Raw genomic sequence first — 27565 nt, 5'->3', positions numbered from 1 at the left:
AGGCAGCTGTGGTGGTGGCTTTGGGGACGGCAGGGACACAGAAGAGAGGTGTGACTTTGGGGACAGTGGGGACACAGTGGGGAGGTGTGATGGTGGCTTTGGGGCAGCGGAGATGCAGCCCCTCAGCAGGCAGCTTTGGTGGTGGCTTTGGGGACAGCGGGGACACAGTAGTGTTGTGTGATGGTGGCGTTGGGGACAGTCGGGAGGTGTGACTTTGGTGACTTTGGGAACAGTGGGGACACAGCAAGGAGGTGTGATGGTGGCTTTGGGGACAGTGGGGACAAGGCGAGGAGATGTGATGGTGGCTTTGGGGCAGCGGGGATGCAGCCCCTCAGCAGGCAGCTGTGATGGTGGCTTTGGGGACAGGGTGTGCGGCAGTGGCTTTGGTGTCCCGCGGCCGGGTAGAGGTGCGGGTGCCGGGCCCGGCTTCCCCTCCGGTGCGCCGGCGGGCGGCCGTGTCACGCCAGTGCAGGCGGCGGACAGCAACCCCGCAGCCGCCGCCCGGGAACCCGGCGGGGAGATACCGCTGAGGAGACCCCGGGCAGGCGGGCGGCCTCTCGCCCCACACCGGTGCGCGGGGCCCGGCGGGTCGGGCCGGGCCGGGCCGGGCCTGCTCGGCGCGGCCGGCCGGTTGCCATGGCAGCAGCCAGGCGGCGCGGCGGCGGCGCGCGCGGCCGGCGGGGCGCGGCGCGGCGCGGCCCCGGAGCGTACCATGTGCGCCCGGCGGCGGGAGGCGGTGGAGGGGCCACGACGGCGGCGGCTGCTGCTGCCCTGCTAGCTCCGCCACGGCGGGCCCGGCGACCAGGAGCCGCTGCGTCAATGTAATGGCGGCGGAGGGGAGCGTGGGGGGCGGGGGGCGCCGCTGAGTGGCATTTTCACGCCGCGCGTGTCCGTCCGCCGCGGGGAAGGGGGGGGGGGTGGGGGGGGGCGGAGGGGAGGGGAGGTGTTAAAATGGCGGCGCGCAGCCGGCCCCCGCGCTAAACCGGCCCCCGTGGCTCGCCCCGCGGTGGCACGGTGCGGCCGCCCGCTGCCTGCTAGCCCCGCCGCCGCTGAGGTAAGGCCCGGGCCGGCTGCCCCCGCGGGCCGCCCGGGGACGGGTCTGAGGGGCGGTGCGGGGTTGGACTCGTGGCGGGGACCGCTGGCGGGTGTCCCGGGAGCGGCAGCGGGCCGGGCCCCGGGGGGTGCCGGGCCCCAGGGATGTCGGCGCGGCTTCGCATCGGTCCTTTGTCTGCGGGCGGCTGCCGAGGGTGGCTGGCGCGTCGTCGTGCGTTGCCGGGGTGTCGTTTCGTTCTTTTTTTTTTTTTTTTTTTAAAAATCAAACAACAAATCTTAAAAAAAAAAACAAAAACGCAGCAAAAGTAATTTTTGCAGCCGAAAGTGTTCCAGGAGCTGTCGTGCGCCTGAACGCCTCGTAACGTAGCAAAACGCCTCTTCGGAGCAGGGTGGGAACGGACTTTTACTTGTGAAAAAGCAGCACAAACTGCCCAGCGGAGTCCCCTACCGCTACGGCAGCGGCGGCGGGGCCGGAGGGGAGGGGGGACATTTTTTTTTCTTTTCTTTTTTTTTTTTTTTTTTTTTTTTTGACTCTTACGAAGACATGCGCATTTGTTCATTCTTGCCACCGCACTGGAGTCTGCCTGGAAACAAAGAACACAGCTTGGCGAAGTTGATGCTGGCTCCCAAAGTGTCTGGCTTTTTCCCGCCCCCCCCCCCTTTTTTTTTTTTTTTGCCTTTTTTCTCCCCTGATTTACTTGTGCCATAGTTCAAAGCCTCGAGATGTTTCTCTGAATTATTTCCATGTGCCTGCTGATGGAAACCCCCCCCCCCTCCTCTCTCCATGCCACCCTTCACCCCTCGCCCCCCGCGACCCTACCAGGCCAGGTCTATTCATTTTGGAAAGTGCAGCCATGATAGATAGAGCAACTTCTCCCATTTTCCCCCAGCCCCGCGGTATGACAGTTCTCGGTAGGTGTGCCTTCCGGCGGGGAGCCACCCCCTTGCTGAATCATCGTGGAGCGATGGCCGGACAGCTCGTCTGCTCGGGGAGCGACCGATTCCCCCGTAGAGCATGAGGTGGTGGCGAGGCGCAAGTAAGAGACCTGTTAGCATTCGTCTCAGGCGCCGGCGGATGGTTACAGGGAGAAAACCTTTCCCTTTCATGGCAGCGGGAGCTGTGGATGCGGTTTTGAGCTTAAAGGCAAGACGGGCGCTGCTGTAAGGAATGTCCCCTGCCTTTGAGGTGGTGAAACTCCGAGAGCTTGATGCTGCAGCTCGTGCTGCTCTGAAGTAGGCTCTGTGCGAGATCAACGCCTGGCTCAGGGAGCGACGTGTGAATTTGTGGTGTCGTGCAGCGGTGGTTATTAGCTGTAAGCCGGTAATGCATTTGCACAGACAAGCGTGTGAGCGGTAGTGTTGTGTCCGTACTATTTCTTTAAAACTAGTTTGTTCTGCACTGGTAAAAGTCGTTGCCTTCATTAGCGCAAGGAAATAATGACTTTACCTTTGGGGGGCTTGGGGTGCACGTGTGTCAGATGCTGAAGCGACGCTCGGTATCCCTGCCTTTATTCAAAGGATGCCAAAAAGTATGGGAGTGAGAGGTGGGATGAGCAATTTTGAGCTGGGGTGTATCAGGCGAGAGTAAATTGCAGCAGTTGTTGGACATGTAATGTGATCCTGTAATTAGAGCGAGGTAATAGTCTATACCATGTTGAAACTATCGGGTGTCTGAGTTGGAGCAGCCTGAATTAAGCCAGTTCTTCTGGGATTATGCAGAAGCAGAAGTAATGCAGTTAAAGTTTCCATCCAGCAGCTTCCATGGGGTTGCAGAGATGTTTTCCCTCTACAGGTCCTCCTTGCGGGTATTTTGCTTTTAAGGTAGTACATGGAGGCTGCGACGGTGCTGCTCTCCAGGTTGGAGAAACACCTTACGTGGCATAGTTCTGCTTCTCAGAGCTTTATTTACAAATGAAGGTGTAAATCATGCCCTGGGGAGGGGGGAACTGCTGAAGGAATGACTTAGGGGTTCAGCTTCATGCAGAACTGAAGGACTTAAAGGATTCTGTAATTTGGTCTTAAAACTTCCCTGGCCCCGCTGCTCTCTATACCCCAAAAAAGCTGTGTGTTAGCCAGGGGTCTTGTGGCGAGCCTTCAGGCTGGGATCTTTCCAGCACTCCTGCCAGTGGGCCGGGGTGCTGGCGGGGCTCCCCTCTGAGGGTTGGGACTGGTGGGGAGCGGTGGGGGCACAGTCCTGCCCAGGCGGAGCTGGGGGGCTGTGCGGAGTTACAGGCTGTGGGCACCAGCCCTGCTCTTCGTGCTCATTTCCCTTGGCGTGTGCCTGTGTGTATATATAGATGTGGTTAGATATTTAAATGAAGTCATTTTAAAGTAGTGATGGCCCAGAAAAGTTTGAGAGCTATTTCAGTGTTTGAGTGTTTCTCTTTGAAAGACAATGGACTGCGCAGAAGCTTCTAGGTATTATGGGATGCACTTACAGCAGGAGAAGGTGCAGCCTGCTCTCCATCACAGTCAGCCTCCCCAGAAGCGGCCGAGTTTTAGATGTGCACCTGGCTCAGCCTGTATACAGCTGTGCATCTGTCGTGGGTCTGATGCTGTCTTCTAGGCAGTTTGGGATATACCGGCAGGGGCCCAAAGCGAGGAAATTAGCCCCTCGGTGCTGGAACCTCTGTGCTGCTCAGCCTCCTGCAGCATCTGGCCAGATCAGGAGAAGTGGGGGTGCCACATCCTTCCCACTGCCGTGGGGGAGTGAGGGATACCCATGGACAAAGAGGGAGCGGATCTGGGGCTGCCTTTTCTCCCTCCCAGTGCTGGCCCACATGTCACAGGAAGATTACCAACAAGTAGGGATGCTGGGCAGTTGTCCGTCTGAGGTGTTGGGTTGTTGCATCCACGTAGAGGATTTTATAGTGGTTTTCATGCCCAGTTCCACCTCGTGGGCAGCGATGGCCTACTCTGCCTCCTCCTTCTCTGTCGGGGAACGGCTGGCACGAAGCTTAAATGTTATTCTTAGACTTTTACAGACCTAAGAAGTTTTCTCCTGGGCTTGCCCCATCTTAGCAAGATCATACATGGACCTTAGAGTTTCGCAGTTGCGCTGCCACCAGAAGTGACCTTTTGAGAGGCTGTTCTGCACGTTTAAGGGAATCGCAAAGTGGGACTTAAAAACCTTGTGACTGCAAAGGGGGGGAGGCTGGCTTTCTTGCCTTTTGCAGTATAGCTTGCAAATAGTTTTGAAGCTGGTGTTGTGGTGGAAAAAGTGGTCCTGCTTCCAGCCCTTGCCTCCAGTCTCTTCACCATCCTTGTGTATTAAGAATAACCTTGCAGAATAACAGGAAAGAAAGCGATGCTCGTTTTGGCCATCACTTCTTCCTTGGTTCGCTTCTCCATGGGGCCCCAGAAACAGTTGTGTTGGCACAAGGACCTGGGGTGCACAGGCAGGGCAGGATGGGGCCGGACTGCCGCTTTTATTAACAGCACTGGTTTATGCCAGGTTAAACTGCCAGCAAAACTGCGTTGCTAGTGTCTTGAAAATGGGTTTGCGTTCACATACAAGTCAAACCATGGCTTTCCCAGTCACCAGTGCCTGCAGCTTAGTCAAGAGCCTGAAAGCAACTGAAGATTTTCTTTGTGGCTAATGCAGGCACAGGTGGTGATGATGAATCTGCAGGCAGGATTTGGTGACTGATGCCTGCGGGAGGACAGCCCTGCCATGCTGGTGGTGAGAGCTTGGCTTTGGCAGCGGAGCAAACCATTGTGTGACTCAGACGTGTTGGGAAAAAGTACGCAGCCTTCATAGGAACAGGCTTTTCTGACCATGAAGATACTAGAAGTCACGTGTGGAAACTGAAATGAGTACTAGAAACACGAGGCTGCTCATTTAGAGGGAGGCTATGCACTGAAAAGCAGAGTTTGCTTAGATCTTGGTTTCCAGAGGTAGTCATAAGAGCTATGACTCTCTTGCTGTGCACTAAAAACAGTGCAAACGTCCAACCAAAGACGAGCGGCCACCGCAGACAGACGTGTCATCCCGCATTTGGGTTACCCAGATCCAGCCTCAGCACACAGCAGGAAAAACGTGAGAAAGATCTTCTGCAACATGATGATGCAACATGACTTGGTTGGGGAGTGATCGCAGCCTGGAAGCCGGGGGAGAGGATGTCTTTATTGAACAGTGTGTGTTTGCTCTCAAAATCCTTTAAAAGCTCTGAAGCTCAGGCTTGCTTGATTTGCTGCGTGTGCCGTAGGTAATATTTCAGCGAGAAGTTTCAATTCAGTGTGGGCGCGTTGATGCGGGAGTTGTTCCCTTTGAGGGGATAGGGAACCAGTTACCCATGTGTAATGCACTGGTTTGCTTGTTAGATGGGGATTTCTTGTGAGTTTCTTTTTAGTCAACATAGTCCAGAGCTCTGGGCAGTGTGTACGTCCTTCTCTAGGGCCCTAACTTTTCATATGATTTAAGCACAGACTTATTTCTCTCACCAAAGTACAGTCTTTAAGGTGGAGAATTTATAATAACAAAACATTTTGTAATTCTCTGTTCACCTTTACTGCAGCATCACAGGTACCCCAGACTTTGTATGTAGACGTCTCTGCTCCTGGAATGGAGTTCCTCATTGTGCCCCCTAAGTATAGAAACGGTGCAAGTTGATCCTTTAGTTTGTTTTCTCTAGGTTCCCGTGTGCATGCAAATTGCTGACCCTGGAAAGACTGTTTGCCTGAATTTGTGCTTGTGATGCTTTTGCAGTCGGGCACCTCTTGCTGCTCAGCTGTGGCTGTATGCGGTGTTCTTTTAAGAGGTGTGTATCCTCCCCTTTTTTCCATGCCGCCTTCCAGGAAGCATTGTCTACCTGGAGCGATGTTATCTTCCCCCATTTTAAATGGTGTCAGCAGATATTTATTTCTTCCCTTCTCCTGTCCTGATGCTAAGTACCCACCATGGGAATGAGTCGTCTTGTATTACTCACATGGAGCAAATCTGTGGCTTGGACTCCAAATTACATGGCCCTGTTTGGCAAGGGTGAGGTCCTCTGGAGCCCAGGGTGCCAGGATCTCTTCACCTGCTTTTTTTTTTTTTTTTATTTTTTTGTAAAAGCACGTAGGCTGATAGCGAGCTGAAAAAGCAGTGGCCTTCAGAGCTGGGTATTTTATGTCTGAGGGCTTCTGAATGCATAAAATCAGAGAGAATGTGTCTGTGTAATCCGATCTGCTCTTGAAAGCCTTGCGGAAGGCTGCATGCTGCAGACATAAGCTGTGTCAATAAGAACTCTATTCACCCTCGGAAAACAGCCTCGTGATCGGGTTTGACTGGCAGGCTTCCGAAGGGAGGGCCTGGTTTTGAGAAAGAGCACTGATTTTTTGGCGGCACTTCTGACTGCCTTTTCGGACTCCCACTTATTGTTCTTTCCTTGGCGTGATAAACTCGGATTTTGGTGCTGTGGGGTTTTTTTTTGTTTGGTTGGTTGTTTTTTTTGTTCGTTTTTTTTTTGCTGGGGCAGAGGCAGGATTTCATGCAGCACGATAACGGGGGTGCAGGGGGACTTTCCTTCCTCACGGCGCAACCCCTCCACCAAAGCAGCATTAGGAGATGGATTTAAAAGAATACCAGGTAGGACTGGAGGTTGCTGCGCGCAGGAGAGAGTACTCATGGGCATGCACAGGGTACTTTCTTGCAGAACAGTGTCATGAAATACCCGTCCTTGTAAAAATCTTGGATGGTAATGCACAAAATGTGTGGTTGTGCACATTTATATCCTTCCCCCCCACCTCCCCCTTGGTTCTGCAGATGTCTGTATTACCCAGAAGTGTTGTTGGGTGAAATTCTGCTTTGGCATAAATTTGCTGCGAAGGCAGTGTTGTACTAATGGCAGTAATTTGCTGCTTGCTATTATTTAAAAAGAAAAAATTAACACAAGTCAAAAATCTTACTCTGCTTTATGAAGTATTCTACACCTGGCATGATAATCTTTCAAGATCTTGTAGGAAAAATCTGCTTGAGCTAGTAAAAATGATGCCTGTAAGATTTTCTGAAAGCAAGAGTTTTAATCAAAACGTCAGGTTCTGAGCTGCTGTTTAGTGTGTAGCATTTGTGTAAATGGCATTTTCAGTTGCAATACGCGTGTGATATTCAGTGTTTGCTATACTAAGGTCTTAAAGCCATTCTCTTTGGCATTGAGTTACCAGTTTTAACAAAAGAGATGCTGGACTGTCGGTTTTGCATGTTTCTTTTTTCTTGCAGGTCCCTTGGTCTACCTGTCACTTTGTTTTTAAAGCTCCTTACTCAAGTGATGATTTGAAAATTAGCTCATCTGTATGTCTTTCTGGGTTATTCCTGTAGCTGCAAATGAAAGCTTGAAAATATAATTAGGATGTAATATGCACAAGCTCAAAAAAAAACCAAAACAAAACTCTGACAAAAAACAAAGTAATGCAAAGCTATTATTTAAAAGAAATGCAATTATGTTTTGAGCCAATTGAGGCTTGACTTAATTTCTCAGGGTTTGCTGGTGATGATGCAGTAAAACCAAAATTAACTCCTGAAATATGCCTGTCCTGAGTCAGGAATTTGGCTGGTGAAAATCGAGAGAGCCACCGAAAGAAGGGGAATCCCCTCGCCGGGGAACTGGGCCCTGTGTGCTTGGCAAATGGGTGCAGCATTTGGGGGCGATTCCTGTAGTCCCCGTTTCCCTGGCTCTCCCCAGCTGATTCCCCTTTGACAGAGCCCTGATCTTGCCAGCAGGGACTTTAATACCAAACCCCGACTGGTTTGTGTGGGATTGGCCCCCTGGGCAGCCAGCGTGCAGACCGGGCGGCTGCCAACGGGGCGAGCGTGGGCAGGAAACACTGGTTTCGCTGCTGCCGCTCATAAGGCAGGGAGGCCGCAGCTGAGTAATTTGTTTTTACTTCCTGTTCCCAATCTGTTTGGGTCAAAAGTAGCGGTGTTTTTCCATATTAAGATGTTTGGCTTCGTTCTGCAAGGCGGCAATAAATTTCACGCTGCACACAACGTGTTTCTTAGATTTCAGAGACTCTATTGCTGCCTTTGACTTTTAATTTGGATGATGAAACCTTTATTAGTACCTTTTTTTTGTTGCATAGACCAGCTTTTCAAGGAAAGCAGAAAGCTTTCCGCCTGTCTTTGGAAAAAGCCTTTGAAATGGCTCGCAGGTCTGTAGCTGAGCAGAGGGAGGGAGCCCACAGGTCTGGCTCCTCGGCAGGGATCCTTCAACCTGCTTCCGCACTCTTTGGTCACAAGGGGATAATGCTGCTGGAGTTAATTGGGGTGCTGGGACTTAATTCATTAATGTTTGTGAAGCATTTGATGGTCTTTGGGACTGGGGGGGGGGGTGGTTGTGCTGTGCACATTTGATGGTCTTTGGGACTGGGGGGGGTGGTTGTGCTGTGCAGGGTTGTGATATTGGGAGGGAGGCACGTGGATTGGTGGACTGGTCGTTAAAGCCATCCTAAAGGCTGGAATGCTGGGCAGCAAAAGGACATCAGGTTTCTCTCCCCAAAATCTTGTCAAAACCCTAAATCAGTGCTGTTTGCTCTTAATCAAGCCGCTTGGTTGTAGGATCTCCTAACCTGTCTACAGCCACCAAGTCGGGATAGATAGATCTTTTTATAGCCATACCAGGCGTCAGAGGCATCCTTTTAAATATGGTCTGAATGTTTTTAAATAAATGGTAACGCCCAGTGCTGGCCCAGGGGGCTTGTGTTGCATCTTCAGATACATTTCAGTAAAGTTGTTTTTGAGGTACAAAAAAGAAACAGTAGCATGGAGCCACCAATTGGGTTACAGGTGGTCTATCCTGCTTCCTCTGAAGCCTCCAGGTGCTGGCCTTGTATGTGACCAAGAAAGCCAGAGCACAGAGGTGTCTTGTGAAGTGCCTCCATGCCCTCGGACAGACTGCCCAGGTCTTGTCACTGGCATCTCCACCTTGCCTTTGCTGTCCTTGACTCCCGGATCCACAACTGAACGCCTCCATCATAGGTTCTGGGCTTGTTCCTCAGACCAAGTCCACCGCCCATGAATTCGGTTTGGCTAATTATGCAGTGAAGCACTGAGCACAGTGCAACAACTGCAGTGCCCTTTGTTAAGCACAGCCTTGGTAATGAGCTAAGGTCGGCTGTGCCCCAAGCGCCCAGGTGTGGTCTGGCTAATGCAGCGGCACCTTTCAGGCGGTGCTTGAGGAAGCTACACCGCAGGTCATGTAAATAAGGCCAGCCAGAGTGGGCTGCTCTCCTGCAGGAGGAACAGCGAGCCCCTTCCCTCCTGCATATCTGCATTGAGGTGACACCTCCCCTGCTGCCTCTGGATGCCACCAGCCTCCTCCACCTTGGTCGGAAGTGCAGGCAGGTTGTCCCCACTCCTCCCCTGCCTGCTCTGCGCACCCTCTTGGGCCATTCTGCCTGGGGCAGCTGGCCTGGGTGGCTCTGACCTGGGACTGACCACCTTCACTATGCTTTTCAGGGTTTCCAGAGCAGTCGGTTGAGTGGCTGTGACCCATGTTTCTCCTGAGACTGAGGAGAAGAGTAGGGCCTGCAGGGCAGATTCTGCATGAGGTTATATATCTGCCTTACTGAAGGGCAGAACCCAACCTGCTGGGTTGGGGACTTTCCAGCTCTGGCGACTGTGTTGTAATGTGACACGTTCGGTAGCTAATGCTCAGGTACCAAGGTTGGAATGAGGATGCTACTGCTGAAAGACAAATTCATTCTGTGTCCTGTGATAGGTGGAAGGTTATCCTTCTGACAAGACCCTGAGATCCATTCATAAGGTACAGGGTAGTTTCTGGTGTGTCTAGCAACAGATTAATTTATTTTGTGTGCAGTGACTCCATGTTATTCCTCTAAGATACAAGGATTTGTAAATTCAGCCCAGCTATGGAGTGTGTCCTTGATGCTTTTAGTTGAGCAGTTACACCATTTTGCATGCCAGCTGACATGAGAAACGGTTTCTCCCCCAGGTCTTAGAGCATCTCCAGCTGCTCAGTCAACCTAGAGGGTGCCGTACAGGGTGACTCCTGGATGGGACGAGCGTTTGGCTGCACAATGCTGCGGATTCAGGCCTGTCGTAGGGTCTGCGCCCAGTTCCTCACGTGTGTTTCTAATGTATTCGACTTTCAGTGCACACACGGAGAGAAGCAAACTTGTGGGGAAGATGTGTATTTGGGGGAATTGTGGAAGCCTCTTGAGACAGAGGCACTGCCGAGGCAGAGCCATTGGCTGCTCAAGCTTCCGGGCTGTGCTGCATGCCCTTGGCCTCCGTGGGTGCCATGAGGAGCTGAGCCTGCCGTTTCATGCCCTTCAAATGGGTTTTGGCACTGAAAGGTGCACTCTTTCCTCCATGCAGCTGTCCTCATTCCTCTGCTTTGTTCTCGGTCTCCTAAATGCTTGTTACGGCCGAGGGAGAGGGCAGGAATGAGGCGTGGGCCCCAGGGAGGGCAGAGCTGCCCCGGCTGATGTAGCCTGTACTTGGGTCAGCTGGCAGTGTGGTGGAATCGGAGCCGGGGGATGCCCAGACCTGCAAGAGAATGTCTGCAGAGGTGGGGCCGAGCTGGTTGCTGACAGCCATTTGCAAGATGCTGGGGCTTTTTTAATTCAATAAAATGTGAACTACTATACTTGTGTACTGATAAATAAGAGTAATGCTTAATACAGCCATTGCATAAGGCTGTGAGCTAAGGCAGATGTCTTTTACCAGCAGTAACTCCCTTTTTGAAACAAAAGGACTGGATGATTGAGTTGGACTGATCCTGTGCAACGGTAATTCACTGGAAACTGCATTTCAGATAACTGCCCACCCATTCCTGCTCTGTCGGCTTGGGGATGCGTTGGCTTGCCTTCCTGATGTGGGACCAGGAGAGCAAACGGGGAAGCTTGGAGCCTTGAGGCCACAGCCCAGCCAAGCACTCCAGATTTGGGGGCTGACAGGGATTTGCAGTTTGTTTGCTGTTGGAGTTCCCTTTCTTTCAGTAAAATGTGGATGCAAGCATGCGTGAGAAGCTTTTAGCATGAATGTTCGTGATGTTCAGCAGCACACACACGGCTGGTGATTTGCTGGACTGATGGCTTTCTTTTAAGCATTCTTAGATACTTGTCAATAGGATGTTTGGGGAGAGGGATCCTATAGCTGAACTGGAACTTTTTAAGTTTCAAAAGGAGTTTTTCCTCTTGAGAGTAAATCTGACGGGACTGCGTGACGGGTGGGAACTGGATTCCACAGATGGAGTCAGGACACATGGATCGGGATCAAAGGCAGATGAACAGGCAGGATCCTCCTCGGATGTCGGCCATTGAAGAAAGAGCATTGACCCTTTGATCCCTCAGCTTTTGTACTGAGCGTGGGGCAGGTGGGAAGGAATACCCCTGTTGGTCAGTTTTGGGTCCCCTGTCCTGTCCGCTTCTCCCCGCAGGTGGGACCCCTCTACGCTTTTCTGCTTCCGACCCTTCAATGGGGCAAATAATGAAATTAGCTGACCTGGGTTGTTACAGCAATAAGTATAAGCAAGAGCCTCGCTGCAACATTCATCTTATTGCTCTGAGAACGAACTGTTTTTGACACAACATGCTGTTAATTTCAGAGAGTTAGAAGAGGCCTAGCTAAGAAATAAAATTACTAAACAGAAAGTTGGTTCTGTTTTGCCTCAAACCGGGACACTATGCTCCATCTCCAGTTTGCTGGTGCTGGGTTTAAAACCATTCCATTCCCAGAAAGGTAGTGCAGAGCAACGTCTTTAGTCTGAGTCCAAATGTTTGTGAGGAGCAACCTGAATTCAAAATCGAGCTTTGGTCACCAGCAACAGACACTTTTTTGTTGGTCCCCTGTGCCTGCAGTGTGCACTGATGGTGTGGCCTGGCCAGGCTGTCCAGCGCTGCCGGCTCCCTCTGCCCGGCAGAGCCCTGGGCTGAGCAGCTCTTGCTCTTTCTGCTGCGGCGCCGGCGAGACTGTCCCCTTACCTGTTGACGGGCAAAAAGAAGCCATTAGGACTGCAGAACTTGTTCGCAGCGTTATACAGCAATTGCATTTTTAAAAAAAAAAAAAAGGATGCTTGTTAAACTGACACTACAAATGCTTTTTTTTTTTGTCTTAAGACGCCTAGTACAACAGAACTGCCGAGGGGGAGAAGTCCATTATGGTGATTATAGTCCAAATATAACATCTTTGTGATAGGCAGAAAGTGAAGCTGACTACAAATGGGAGTGATACTGGGAGGAAGGTAAAAAACTTAATATTCCGAATGATAGAAGAATGAATTTAAATTCATTTAATGTCGGTAATCTTTGCATTATTAGCTATAATCTGCTTCTGAGAAGCATACAGACTTGACTGGTTTCTTTTTTTTCCTCTCCACAGAACTGCATTAATAAGAACAGAGTGTTTCTCCTGACCTGTGCCTTTAGACTGTGAGCTCCCAAGAGCATAAATTTTTTTTTCTGTATGTTTGGATGGCATCTGCAGATAGCAAAAGCTGCCACAATTAAGTAGCAATGCTAAGAGTGCGTTGCTGCAGTCCCACATCACTTAGCAAGGGTCTGATCCTGCATGATGCTTACTGGGGGATGGAACTAGGGCTGCAGTCTGATATTGGGTGCGTGTCCATTTTTAGGGTGCTTTTAAACCTGTACGTTGCTAAAGTGGTTCTCAGCAGGGCTATCTCGGGAGGAAGCTCGCTGAGCTGGGAGAGCGAGAGGGGGTGCAGGCTACTGTATTTTTGGATGTACATCTTTGCGGGGGGGGGGGGGGGGGGTGTGTGGTGTGGTGTGTACCGAAGGGGAGATACAAATGCAACAGTATTGATGTACTTAATGCAGTATTGTTAGGTGGATTGGGGAGACAAAGAGGTGAGACTGGCTTTAGGATTGTTGTTTTGAGCCTTTAATGTGAGGAGAGAGTGCTGAGACACAGCGGCAGCATCCGACGCCTTTGGGTGAGAGGTTATCACGATCGACTTCATGCATGTCCCTGTTCCGAGAGAGCTGCTGCACGCAAGTTCGCTTTGGTTTCTGCAAGAATGTGATGTTGCTCATCCTGGAGATTCAGGCAACCGAAACGAGAGAGAGAATTAAAGCATGAGATCTGCTTGCTCATGACCTGAATCCCCTAATCACAGCCTCGCGTAAGTGAAGGTCTTAGGCTGGGTTGAGTAGAGGGCATCTCCGCACAAGAAAATGTACATCTGCCCTCCACCTCCCAGAATCAGAGCTTACTTGTGATGAAATATTGTTGTAAGGGCCTTAGAAACCTTGCCTTAAGCTGGGCCCGCTGTGTGTGACACTGCTTCCCCTGTACTTCGCTTTGTCTGTGGATGGTGTTGGTAGGGTGCCCCGCTAACGCCGAGCCAGTGGTAATCCCACACTTTCAGCTTCGTGTTGGGTTTATTCCAGGTTGTAAGACTGCAGCCAGCGATGTAAGGCTAGCTGCTTTTTTCAAGTAGTGGGCTAAACTGAAAAACCCATTTAAACATAAAAAAGAATATTATTTTATTCCACTTTGGGTGGCTTCAGCAAAAAAACACTGGAAAAACTGTCAGCACATTTTTAGCATGACAGTGAAGGGAAGAGCATTTTTTTGGTGGAAAGATACATAGTTTGTTTATTAGATGAGAGGTAGAGATGTTTCAGCTGAGGGGTGGAGGAAAAAGCAAAGGAAAAACAAGGGGGGAAGCAGTCTAACGCTCCTTGCCTTATGTAAAAAAATGCTTCAGGTTTTTCTTTTGAAGCAGTCTGGAAATTCAGGTTAGTCACTGTAAAACTGAATAAATAATTTCTCTGAAACGCACTGCCGAGCTTGCACTCGTAGCAGATCGAAAGGCAGATTAAAATATTTCATAAAGGAACTTTAACAGCACCTTTGACTCAAATCCTTGGTAGTGTAAACTGAGGGAGCATCTCTGATTTTTCTGTTACCTGAGGATCTGGCTTTTATTTTGTTTTTAATCTCTTTTCCTCTTCCTCCCCTCCTTCTCCTCTGATATGAAAGGTGTGTCTGTCTGAAAGATTTCTTGCAGCACACGTTCAAGGACTGTTTCAGAGCTCAAAGAATTTGATCTGCAGGTTTCTCCTACCTAGCCTGAGTGGGTTGGGTTTTTTTACAGCTCCTGTGAACCAGGAGAGTATTGGTTCAGCATCGTGTCAGATACAGATAATTGGGGTTTTGAACATCCCTCACAAACACTTAAAGAAAACACTGTGCAAATGTCTTTGAGAGCCAAGAAACACCTATGTTCTTGCCTGAAGGTTGAATCCACAGCTAGTTGACTTCTTAGAATAAGCTGATAACAGATTAGTTGCTAATATCTCATTCACAGGTTGATATTTCCACTGCTACTATTGATATATGACTGGGGTCGAGGTTTTTGGGTCACGAGGTGGAGTGCATGAGCCAGATCCTGCTCAGACTTGATACCCTGTTTATATGATGTGTTTGGGCATGACAGGGCAAGCTGTTGTCCATCCACCTTCAGCCTGTGACTCCTGCACATTGGCCACGTGGGGTGGGGACAGCAAGGAGCGGGCCAAGGATGACATACTGTAAGAGCCATAAGCTATCTCTTTGACTGCACTGTTGCAGCAAGTTGCTGGGTGTGCCTGGTACAGTACTGTTGGAGGGTGATGTGGTAGCTGGTTGAAGTCCTTTGTCCTCAATTAGGGTCCTGTATTGATGTGTTGTGTTTTCTGCTGAAGGATGAATAAGTGCTCAGGGCTGGGTTGGATGGGGCTTTGAGCAACCTGATCTAGGGGGAGGTGTCCCTGCCCATGGCAGGGGGTTAGAATGAGATGATTTTTAAGGTCCCTTCCAACCCAAACTATTCTGTTCTAACCTTTAGATGAAGCTGGATGTATCTGACGTGGCTATGGTTTCGGTGCAAGGCCACGGCTGCATCTGAGGAAACTGGTGACTGTTGATTGAAGGTTTATGTCCTGTTGAGTTGAGCTTTAGGGGTAGGAATTTACCTTGCAGAATATTAAGTGTGTGCTTCGCATTTGCTTTTTGGCTCCTGAACCTATGTGTGTTTTTGAACAACATACAGTTCTGAGGGAGCCTCCTGTCAATAATCGTTAGTGTTTGTGCAGCAAGATCAAAAGAGTCTCCTGGCTCTGCAGGCTGAAGGGGAAACTGAGTGTAGACAGGCCTGTGTCGGAGTCCCTGTGTGTTCCCTGTGCCCTTAAGGTAAAGGATTAAGCTTGCAGAAGAGGAACGAGGTCAGATCTAGACCAAGAGGTAGACTCTGGAATCCAGCCAAGAGTGTAAGTAAGGTTTTTCCTGTAACAGCATCCTAGATGTGGCAGTTGTGTTGACTTAGCCAAAATGAGGCTGACATCTGTAGTTCAGGCCTGATTAAAAGGGAAGGGAGGGTGGAGAATAGTTCTGTGGAGTAAAGAGGATTTAAACGTAACGGCGGGGGGAGACGCGTGGCCCTTACTTGCAGAATTTGATTCGGCCGTGGGAATCTCACCCTGCCTGGGAGCAGGGAGGACCTGGCCCTGGGTTCTTTGTCAGCCCCCAAGAGTACTGTGGCTGCTGCTCCCTTCTTCCCCAGTTCACGGATATCTTCTAACCGATCCCTTCCCCTCGAGTCTGACTTTTTGGACAGAAGTCTGACTTAAGCTTTCCTCTTCTCCTGTTCAAGCGAAGCCTTCCACACAAGCCTGTGGCTTACTGTAAAACCCTACCACGAAGACAACACCCATCCCTCGCTTTATTGTATTACAGGGTTAAGTGCCCAGGTCTCTTGCTCGGTGCACATGAAAGGTGCTGTATTGCTGAGCTGTGCTGTGTTGCTGAGCGTTATGTGCCAGAGGCTGCTTCAGAAAACATTTCCATGCTCCTTTTGGCCTCTGTTGTGTTGTCCTGCCCACCTTCACTTGTGCTGGCGGCTGAGCATGCTGGAGACTTTGCTGAGAGAGGAGGAAAGAAGAGGATGATGGCACTTCAGAAGCAATAACCTCTGTTTAGTAGAGCAGCATACTGTGTCCAAAACTATGGTTCACAATCTGTGAACAGTTAAGCTGCTGCTTAACTTACACATTGAGTATGTTGCTCTCAGAAATGCTTTGACACCGAGGGTGCCCGTCGTTTGGGATGGGTAACCTGAGGCACAGAGGGGTGAGGTGACACTGCAAACAGCAGTATGGAGGAGCGTGCCACCACCAGCACCAGGAATGCAATTTATCCATACTTACTGCTTGGAGACCTTCAGGGGCTGGTCTGCTGTTCTGGTTTTTCCACAGTGATTCCTTTCAGTGGAAAAATGGCTTATTTGATTAGATGAAAACTTCTTTGGTAAAAACATGAAAGGAAGAGGGTACTTGGCTTCTCCCTGAAGCAGGAGGTTTAGTTTCTAAATTGAAAACTTTCTTAGCAAGATAAAAATAGAGAATTACTTTATGGGGAAAGTACTCACTTCCGTGCTGGCCCTGCTGGGCGGCCTTCAGCCATGAGGAAGTGGGGAAATTACCCTCAGCTCCTTTGGACCACAACCAGCCCTGGTGGTTTTCCAGTGAAGTAACTAGAGTTACACCGGGGCTGTGCTGTGGCCCTCTAAATTTAAGGGATATATGAGTCCTTATGAAAATTTAATTTTAAATCCTGCCAGGCACAGCTTCCCTCCATGTAGGACATGCAATCTGCACGGCCCTGCATCATGAAGCACACACATGTTGCATGGTGAGATTCTTCATATTTGGGCATTTAGTCCAGCTGAGCAGCACTGATAGCTGTAGTGACCGCTCACATCAATCCATTAATAATTTTTATACTTGAGGAAATAACAGCATAAGCACTAGTGTCCTTGCATAGAGTTCTGGGCCTCTCTGTCAGGAGACTGGCAATTATTTGATGATTTTGTGGAAAATAAATGATCTCGGCTGTCATTGTAGTCCCTAAATTCATTTTCAGCTGTGACAAGAGCCAGGATTTAAGTTTGGGTCCCTAAAAGTAAAATGTGGTTAATTAGTCCACTCCATCATGTAGCTGTTCTCGGTTAACAAAGGCAGTATGTTCAGCTAGACAGTTCTTGCTCACAAGTGATGCTAACCTTTTGAGCTGCGTGTATGGCAGAGCGTGCTTGCTCGGAGCCTGGAGTCCTTGTTTGCATCCCTTTTCAGCGGTGCTTCTTAACCCCCCTGCACAGCCCCATTGTAATGCCGCTGGCCTCCAGTTGAGAGACTTCTGGCACCAGTATGTGTTTTAAACTTGAATGATGATTTGCGTTATGGCAGTGGCTGTGGGGTCCTGCCAAGGTCAGGGTCTGCAGAGTAAAGGGGGAGAGGGTTTCTATCCTGAGGAGCTTGTAGCCCTCAGGACAAATACGCAGGGTGAGGTGATGGTAGTCATTAATGGTAACTTGTGAATGGGGTTCAAGCATTGTCAGAGAGGCAAAGTGAGACAGCTGAAACCAGTTGGTTTCTGGGCTGGAAGAAAGATGTGTGAGCCCTGGTCTGGAGTCCTGCCTCACTGTTCCCACCAGACCAGATCTCCCTGGCTGAAAGCTTGTCAGACACCGAAAAGCAAGAGCTGGTCACCAAATGCTGCTGCGGTCGATCAGGTGTGGTGAGGTGTAGCTCGAACTAAATGAACAAGAAAGAACTGGTGTCACTGGGGGACTCTGCTGCGCTGGCTGCTGGCAGGTCAGGGGAGGTGTTGGACATTTTTGCTTGCCATCTCCCCATTGATTTGGGTTTAGAGGCCAGGGCAAGGCAGCATGCTTCTTGAGCAGGGAAGGCTGTTGGGAACTTTCCCTACTTGTCCACTGCCCTCCTGTAGGGTACTTAACTCTCTTCTTCTGCAAAGGGACTGCTTGGGTTAAAGTTTGTTGACATTTGAGTCCTTTGCAGTATCATGATGTTGTAGAGTTTCAAAATATTATCCTTCTTCCTTATGCAAATATCTAAATTTGACTGTTGCCCCTGCAGTTTCACAGGATTTAGTAAACTGGGGAGAGGGAGAGTCCTCAGTCTAGGTATAACCATTGGCTGTAGTCTGTAAGAATGTGTCTGCTGTTTAAAAGGCATAGGGCCTTATTTTTTCAGAGCCCGGCATCTACTTAGATCCAGTACTCGGCTGCTTCCTGAAATCTACACTTGCTGGTATTGTAACCCAGAGCTCATGTGTGCAGTCAATGCCACTTGGTTGAATGCAATCCTTGTACAAAAAATCATCTGTATGTAGCTACAAGAATGTGAACAGTGATGGCTGTGTGAGTGGAGAGCGGGTCAAGACCCCCTGAAAATAGAAACATATTGATGTTGTTAGCAAAAGCTGTGGAGCATGTTTTCCTTGACAATTGTTATTCGATATTGTCCTTGGTGTCTTTTGAATTAAACATACCGTAAGAATTGGTTTGCTGGAATTTTGACTGTTCTGGAGGATTGGATATTGGGTAGTGATTACCAACAGCCCGAGAAGGTAGCATGACCTACCGAGCAGATGGCAAGATGCATAGGCGCTAGCAGCAGGGAAATCTAAGACAAGAGAACGTGTGGTAAAAATATGTACAAGGTACAACTTACGCAGCCAGCCCTTATGCAGCAAATAAAGCAAGGTCTTACTGACCTTGGCAGCTGTACAGGGCAGCCTTTGCATAAGAATGACTTGTGCTTAATATACTGGAGAAATTATTCAGGGACAAATATTCCTGTTTTCTGTGGCACTGTGGACGCTATCTTCGTCTTCCATCTCCAGTTGCTACACAGAAACACAAACGCATTGCAGGCAGGGTAAGAGGAGCACCCAGCCCCCCTCAAGCACTTCCACTTCTGCTTCCTGTGGTCTGGAGAAGGAAATCTGTTACTGTCCTCCTGGTGAAGCTGGACCCCTCCAGTGCCTTACAGCAGCTGCCTCTGAGAACTGGCAGTGGCTGGATATAAAGGAAGCGTGATGAGTGTCTTCCTTAATTAGTCCATGCAGTTTGTGTCTGCTAACAAGAGATCTGCACCACTCGGGACCAGAGAAGTGCTGCGAGAAGTGCTTTGCTCTCCATGTTGTGCTGTGGTGAGGCGAGCGGGGGAACCTACACCTGCAGGCTGGCACAAGCATGGCGTGCCTTAAATGCTGTGAGACACTTGAGTGGGTAAAGTTTTGCCTTCCTTAATGGACTCATCAGTGTTACCTGTACCCCAGTGCTTGTGTGCAGCTCTCGGACAGGCCAGGCCCAGCTCACTCGCTGCTTAGTGTGGGCAGGAGTTACGGTGGAGCCTGCCCAGAGTGGCTTTCCACACCAGAGCCTGGTCCTCTTCCAGCTGAGAAGGGGGTGGGACAGATGGATGGTGAGTTGGCTGGAGTCTCCGCTCCCCACATCCCGGGGCCGGGCCAGTCCCCGTGCCACCACCAGGGTCAGGTCTGTGCATCTCTGCCAGCAGTGTTGCTTAATAATCATAGAATTATAGAATGGTTTGGATTGGAAGGGACCTTAAAGATCATCTAGGTCCAACCCCCTGCCCTGGGCAGGGACACCTCCCACCAGACCAGGTTGCTCCAAGCCCCGTCCAGCCTGGCCTTGAACCCCTCCAGGGATGGGGCAGCCACAGCTTCTCTGGGCAACCTGGGCCAGGGGCTCACCACCCTCACAGCAAAGAATTTCTTCCTGATATCCAATCTAAATCTCCCCTCTTTCAGTTCAAAACTGTTACCCCTCGTCCTATCATTGCAATCCCTGATCCAGAGTCCATCCCCAGCTTTCCTGGAGCCTCTTTAGGGACTGGAATGGGCTCTAAGGTCTCCCCGGAGCATTCTCTTCTCCAGGCTGAACCCCCCCAGCTCTCTCAGCCTGTCCTCACAGCAGAGGGGCTCCAGCCCTCGCAGCATCTTCGTTGCCCTCCTCTGGCCCCACTGCAACAGGTCCGTGTCCATAAACCTTGCTGCTTACTCAGTACCGCTATTTTTCGTGGGTTTTTCTTTCTCTGCCTCTCCCACTGGAGAGATCAGCCCTGTAAATGCCTGTGTTCAAGAGCAAAGCTATCTTGAGAGTTTTGGCAGAGCAGGGTCTCTGAGGTGTCTCTATCGGGAGAGGGCCAGAGACGGTGTTTGTTGATATCGATCATGGGAAATGTAATTAATGCGGGTATAAAGTGTTAAATGTTAAATTGAAATGGGAGATTTAAAAGCAGTTGATAGATCAATTCTGAGGCTGGGATGAAACGCTTAGACTTTCAAACAATAATCAGATTTCCGATAAAATCTCCACTGTGTGTAATTAAAGGGGTTGAAATATTAAATCAGGTGTTAAGGGAGTGAAATTTAGATGATGTTGAAAGAACAAAGATCCAGACAAAAAGAGCCCTTCTGTCTTGCAGGCAGAGCCACCAGCTGGGCAGAAATGGTGTAGAGCTTGGGAGATGTACTGAACCAACAGGACTAAAACCACAAAAAGAGGATAATGATGGGAAAACTGGGAAAATCCATGCTGCAGTGCTGAACATCTGCCTGGATGGCAATGAGACCATTTGGACCTGATAGGTCCCTTATAGTCTGATAGCACTTCTGAGGCCTTTGTCCATCCACATGCATGTATGTATGTCTACACCCGAGGTCCTCTTCTTGGCAAGTCAGCCTTCCAGAGGAGTGAGGACAGCACGATAAAACCCAGCCCAGCAGGAAGTACTGCCATACAAAAGACTTCCCCACGAGTTAAAAATACTAATTGCCAACTGCCACCATGTTTCAGTGATAGTCAATAAGAGCAAAGGTATGCGATGGATGTTTTGTTAAGAGGTATTAAGGAAAGGTGCGAAGTTAGGCTTAGCACTACTGCCAGTGGGTTACGTGGGGTGTGTGGGCACCTGGCATTTCCAGGGCATTTCTTGGAAGTTTGTTTTTCCCTTACCCTATGATCTATAAAGAAAGAAGCAGAAAAAGTTCCAGTGTAGCAACTCCCTATTTTAACTGGCCTTTGAGTAATGATACCAAGAAAAGTCTGCTTTAGGGGCAGCAATCAGGCTTTGCTCTTCCAGTAAACTTAATTTTCTGATGCTGCAAGCTGTACAGGAGGCTGTAGGAAGCATCCATTACCCGAATATCTATCTTTGCCCTCATCCCTAAAGGGATAATTCAAAATATGGGACAGACCTAGTATTTACTGCGGGCACTGCACCTGTCAAGGTAGCATTACCATGGGATGGAGGGTAAAAAAACATTTCTCTGCTAGATAAGACGAATAAACTGGCTCATTAGCTCTGGGCACTAATTTGCTAACCTTCTTCCATACCTGTGATGTGATTATCTGTGAAGACGTAACTGTAAGGCTCTCCAGAGCCTTGAAAGACGCATGTTTTAATAGTATGTTCTCATTTTGGTTTATAATGCAGGTGGCAGCCTCTGCTGTGTAGTTCCTGAGGTTTAAATGCTGATTAGGTTAATGGATTGTAATGTAACCCCACCCAGTTGGTCATCAGTCCCTTGAAAATGCCTTGTGATTGTGATCATTATTGCTTAATTGCAAGCCCTGCCTTACCCATGGATTCAGCCAGGCTTGGGTTTACCGTGCTCCTTGCAGAGCAGAAGGTGAAGAGCAGGCAGGGAGGTGTCTGTCTGCAGAGGAGTACTCTCTTGGAGCTTTTATATAAAGGTCTCTAAAAATTTCCACCGTGGTGTAGCTGGGCAGAGGTAACCTGATCTCTGCAGAAGTGCCGTTGTGCTGTAGCCTACAGAAGAGCTTCTTTATTAACAAAGCCTGAAGGCGGGTTAGTTAAATTGTGGCCCTTGTATTGAAGGTCACTGTTAATATTTTTTAATTGCAAACTTCTTCCCAAGTCTGGGGTTGCAAATGAAACTTGCTGCGTCAAGGTCCTGGGAAGGGTTGGAAATTGTGGCATTTTATCCCGCGATTACGCTATGTCACCCTGACCCTCCCCTTTATCTAAGAGGCAAATAAGCTTTGTAAACTGCCGTACATAGATTTTTAACTTCATCACAGATACTAGAAGTCCCTAAAAGGATGTGTCTCCGGGATGACATTCGTGCTCAGTCTGCAGCATATCATAAAACCAACCAGAGGGAAAGCAGGGAGATGAGGGCATTATTGTGGCCAAGGACTCCAAAGGAGATCTTCCTCTTTCACATGAAGTATGATCTGTGGAGGCCCTTGTGAAAGGGTGTTGTGGGCACGTGAAGCTTGCACAAGTGCTGGGGAGACTGGGCAAGTACTCACTGAGGAGCTGGTTGGGGAACAGTGAGCAGGCAAACCACAGCAGGCTCAGGAAGTTAGAAATCGAGGGAGGCTGGAGAGCACCAGGGTGGGAGATGCCTTGCTGTTACTCTTGGGCATCTGTGGGTGCCACCAGCTCCTTGTCTCCAGCTGGGCTTCAGGTGGAAAGAGGGTTGTTGCCCCCTGCTGCTCAGGGGGCTCTCTCTGTCTGTGCCTGTCTGTGGATGGAAGCAGAGGAAGGACTTGCAGGCAAGGTACCACTCCTAACCACCTTGTTTGAGGACTTGCATGCTGGAGGGCAAGTCCAGCCTCCCATGATGGCCTGTCAAAGAGCATGTTCTTGCCCTCCCTGAACCATTCCTGTGGTTCTGGTTCCAGTCTGCTGGGTTGGCTCCATCTACATCTTCAGCACAGGTGGGAGACCTGCAGCTCTGGGCAGCACAGGAGGGGTGAAAGGACGCTTTGCATCTTGTCTTGCACACTTTCCCCCTACTTAGCCTTCTCTTACTCCTTTCCTAGAGAGAATATCAAGCAGCAGAGCAGAGATGCTAGTCTCTGATCTTCTTGGATGCCTTGATGCTCCCTAAACTATACCCCCACCAGATACTCCCCTGGTTTAACTCTGTCCTTGCAGATTTTAAGGTAAAGCTTCTTGCAGTCTCGTTCCTAGCGGGCAGAGCTGGCTGCTCCACTGCTTGAGCTCTGGTGATCATGGCAGAGCAGTGTGTGCACTGTGCCTATGTCAAGTCCCAGTCCTGTTTTTCCTGACCTGCATGCACAGAACAGCGTGTTCTCTGCTGTCTCTTAACCCTTACAAAGACACTTCGTCTTGTTCTCCTTTGTTCTGTGTTGGCTGTGCAGGGTCAGCTCTTCACGTGGGGTTTAGGGGCAGTGCCTGCGAGGGAATTAATTGCTGAGTGATGATGGCTCTCCCCAGCTGAAGATCTGCTCCCATGAGCTATTTAAGCCTCTGTTTCTTGTATCTCTGTTTCAATCAGATTAGCTGGTGCCAGGAAACAGACCACAGCCTGCTTGCTCTTGAATGCACTTTTTCCTCCTTACCTGTTTATCCCAGTCAAGCCACTTCCCACTCCGCCTGCATTCTTTTGTTTAGCTTTCTTCCTTCCTTTTCATTCTCACAGCCTTACTCTGGCCCATCTGCTCTCTCCCGAAAGCTGTCTTGGTGGGTTTTGACATCCAGCCTTAATGACAGAGTCAATCCTGTTCCCTGTCGTAGTGCTGCTGCATCGGGCTGTTCTTGCTCTTGATTTCCTCCACAACGCTTACCCTGGTGTAACTTGGATTCCCTTTAATGTACAGAAGTAGAGAGATCTCCAGCTCAGGGGAGCTGCTGAAGGCACTCATCTTCCCAGCAAAGAACGGGAAGCAGGTTAAGGAGGGGAGCGTGGCCAAGAGCCGCCCAGCTGCAGCAGGTCCCTGGGGCTGTCTGAGAGCCCCGGGAATTGCTCCGCTCTTCTTCCAGACGGACCCTTCCGCTCGCTTGCTGCTGAGTTTGACAAGGGATTCTCTGTTGGAAAAATAAGCTCAAAATTCCCTTGAGCTCACAGGACCTAGCGTTCCAGCCCGGCCACGTGTGCCAGAACAGGCCCATCCCCTGCCTCTTGCAAGGCCCCACCTTTATCCTTATTCTAAAAGTAAAATGCAAGGACATTCCTTCCTAGTTACTCTGGCCTGTTATTCTGACCTCATTAGACTTTCCCAGTAGAAAATTTCATTGAAATGCTCTATTAGTGGTGAAAACAAACAAGACCATTGGACTTCTCTGGAAAAAATGCATCTATATCACAGGGAATTTCAGGGAGCCAAATTTCCACTGCTGAGTTTGTGCTGTACGCATATGTTCCCTTGTATGCATTTAGTAAACAAAGTTGTCTTCACACTTAGAAGAATTTAAAACTATTTATCCTTTATATCTGAACTGATTTCCCTCCCCAAATTGAAATAAATTGCTTCTGTAACTTTGGAAGGAGCAAAGTGCTGTTAGCTGGGGTTGCAAGAACAGCCGCTTTTTTCCAGGCCCCCCGAGCTGAATATATTTTGAGGCTTATGTATGCACGTATACGTAGGAATGATAGCCAGGTGATGGATTGCTAAACCACATCGTAAATTCAGTTTGGCGGACACCTTTGATTACCTCCTCTGCACTCTGCCCGTAATCATTCTCCTTCAAACATCCTTCTAATGTTCTTAACAGCAGCCAATTAAAACAAAGATTCCACTTGCCATATATCCCCTCTTCCCTCTGCCATCACCCAAGCTCCTTCCCTTGACGAGGGGCGAAATAAGTACGCTGATGGATGGTGGTTCGTAGCGTACCCTCAAGGCTCGAGGGAATATATCCCTATTTGTGGTTTTGTTTTTTTTTTTTTTTTTTTTTTGTCTGCTGCTTTAGAAGTCAGCTTGGACAGACACCCAACCAGGCAGGGGTGGGTGCTCCTGTGTTTGCATGTTGCTGGCCAGGAGTGGCGGTGGGCTTCGGGGTGGTGGCAGGAAGGACGGAAGGATGGTGCATGTGGAAGGCACTGTTCGTCTGTACATTTGCCCTGGCTAGCTAGAGCCCACCTTCTCAGGCTCCCGGTTGTAATTCAGTAGTTTCATGCCAAGTCAGATGATTTCTGGAAGAAGAGCGTGCCACGGGCTTCGAGTGGGAAATTGGAAGTAATTCAAGTCACTAGGACTTCCACGGGGGCCGGGGGGAGAAGCTGGAGGCTGTCGCATTACAGATGCAGGAAGGTAAGGAGAGAATTGAAGATCCGAGGGCTTCAGTTGGTGTCCGTGACTCAGGTATCTCAGGGAGAACAGAGGATGTTCAGTCCCTGAAAAGTTGATTCATCTGCCTGGCAGTGAGATGAAGAGCAATGAATAACAGATTTTGGGGTGTGTAAGTCAGGAGGGGCCAACAGACTAACTCTGAATGGCTTGGGAAGTGCCTCGAGGGTGACTTTGACTTCCCCTTGCCTTTTTCAGGGTGTAGCTGCATTGGCTCCTCTCTGCACGCATCCCCAACCCCTCTGTGTCCCACAGGGGCACCAGGCAGACAGCCCCTGGCCACTAACTGAGTGGGTGGTAATTGGAGCCAAAGTACGCTGCCAAAACTGACACTTAGACTTTCCAGGTGCCTCTTGGCTCTGCTGCTCCCCGACATGTACTGCCGCAGTGCCTCCCGTCCATGGTGGGAAGCTGCTTATTGCTGCATAAGCAAGATTGGGGTTGTTGGACATGCCTTTCATCCTGTTGCAGCCTGATGGATTAATGGGGCAGATATATGTGTGCGTGCATGCTTTCTGCTCCCCCTCCTGTATCCTATTTCATACTGTAATGACTGTGGGGTCTGAGACAGATCTATTCATCCAGTGCTCATACAGCCTTTACCATAGTAGTTTCTTAATGCCTGATTGCTGTTCCTGGCTTTTATCCGCCAAACATCACTGAGAGGCAGGGACGTAGCGGCCCCTGTTTGCAGAGGGATTAAGCGACTTGTCATTTGTGGCACCCGTGACTGCAGTAGGGTTTGAGCCCCTGTTCCCATAGTCCCGGGCTGGCACTTAGAGACTAGAGCATCTTTCCTGTCTAAGTGGTGACCTGTGGCGACTACCTGTGCGACGATAATGCCTTTGGGGTTTGGGACTAGGCTGCTCTGGATTTTCACTGGCATATGGAAGTGGAAAATACGCTCTCAGTTGTCGCTATGCTTGCTTTTCCTGATTTCCTGCATGGTCTAAATTCTTTCTTTTAATCCTGAAAGAAATTTTCCTAAATGCGTTGGATGCTTTTGTTACCAGTCTTTCAGTCTCCTTCTGTCATCGTGTATTTGATTTGCAACCTGAGGATGCTGTTAGAGGTCTGAGTTGAGGAAGAAAGTCAAAGGCTTCCTTTTTTTCTCGACTGCTGAATCGTTTCACAAATGTTTCTTGAGTATGTTTGTGCACGGTGTGCCCTTCCGCGTAGCTCATAAATGATAGGTGTTTTTGTTATTGGCCATGAATCTTCATTTTTAACACATCGTGTAATTCAGATGGACTTGAATGTAGTAGCATAAAGACTTTGGAGGCCTGCCCTGTGCGAAGGGGAAAATTACTGTCTGGCCCAGAGCAGTGGCTTTGTGATGACTGCATTGTGTTCTGGTGTTCTGTGTTTATACCAAACTGGTTTGCTGCCAAGGTACTTATGGCTTATCCAAGCACTCAGTACAAAGAATGTTAAAAGAAAAACTATTTTTGTTTTCTCTGAATTTTCCCAGCTGAGAAAGAATTCAAACTACCGTCCAAATGCTGTCTTCTCTTTCTGCAGGCCTGTGGTCACCAGGTAGGACAGCTAACACGTGAGCGCCTGAAATTATAGTGTGTGTGAGCACGTATGTGCTTTGAGGAGATGCAGTATGGGACCCAAATGGAAAATGCCTTCCTTGTTGGAGAAAACCTGTCTCCTTGAGCAGCAGGCTCTGTGATTGAGAAGTCTGGAGTGGGAATTTTCCAGGCACAAATACCTGCGCTCGGGCAGAGGCATCTCTGAAGCACCAGACCTGGGCAGGTCTCCTCTGCATATGCAGCAAGTCTGAGGCTTCCCAAAAGCCCCAGGCCTCCTCTGCAGCATGGTGAATGGCTGAGCCTGGGCTCCTATTTCAGTATTTCTCCTGCTCAATAGAGTATATTGCCTGGCTTAAGGGCTAGGGCCATGCTTGGAGCTTCGGAGGGGCCCCTAGGTCGTTCCTGCCAGCAGAATCCCATGAAGGGCAGTTGGGTAAAGGCATTCCCTCCTGTCAGCTGTCCCCATTGGCCTGCCCAAACACGCGCGGACACTTATCTGATTGGCAAGGACCTTGGGGGTTTCTTGAACACTGAGTAGGATAATCAGATAGATTGTGGGATACATCTGCTTGATCCTATTTCTTACGATTACGTGGTGGGGAACAAGCCTTAATGAGCCTTGGCCTTTCCTGTCTCCTCTGTAAATTTGTTTGACTCAATTGAGCTCTCTTTGTGTCAGACAGCTCTCTCTGCGTTTGGAGATGGAAGCATCCACCTCTGAAGCTGGCTGTGCTTTGAGACGGGGTTTGGATTAGCTGACCTCCAGAGATCCCTGCCAACTTTTTTTTTTTTTCCCGTTCTTTTGTGTTTGCAGCTGGTGTAATTGTGGTCCTAACCCCTCCCAAGCAATGCTGGCACTGGAAGGGATTTTAGCACTGCTTCACAGCAGCACAGTAGCTGCTTCTGCACCGCAGAGGAAACGTTTCTTTTGGGTTAGCCACCCTGCTCCAACGCGGGTCCCTGGCCCTTGGCACTGGGAAGCTGCCTCCCACAGGAGGCTAGAAGAGATTTGCCAGGTGGGTCCCAACAGAAGGGAGCATCCTTCTCTGTTTATCTGTGGCTTGGAAGCGATGG

At 49.6% G+C, this 27565-nt stretch overlaps 1 protein-coding gene across 21 annotated transcripts in view; it reads left to right on the top strand.

Moving 5' to 3' along the window:
- The first annotated feature begins 685 nt into the window (after positions 1-685).
- Positions 686-27565, top strand: part of MBNL3 (muscleblind like splicing regulator 3) — a 93028-nt gene continuing 66148 nt past the window's right edge. For 11 of the 21 annotated variants that reach the window (XR_012589186.1, XR_012589185.1, XR_012589183.1 and 8 more), the window contains exon 1: positions 928-1054. The gene's annotated coding sequence lies outside the window, so the exon portion shown is untranslated. Of the gene's footprint in view, positions 822-927; positions 1055-1999; positions 2091-27565 lie in introns of those variants that run through there. The other 10 variants (XR_012589181.1, XR_012589184.1, XM_074601885.1 and 7 more) reach the window with 6 other exon arrangements.

Source organism: Larus michahellis, chromosome 9 (genome assembly GCF_964199755.1).
Source record: "Larus michahellis chromosome 9, bLarMic1.1, whole genome shotgun sequence".
NCBI lineage: Eukaryota > Metazoa > Chordata > Aves > Charadriiformes > Laridae > Larus > Larus michahellis.
The sequence above is the reverse complement of the archived record's forward strand: the minus strand, read 5'-3'. Positions and strand labels throughout refer to the sequence as shown.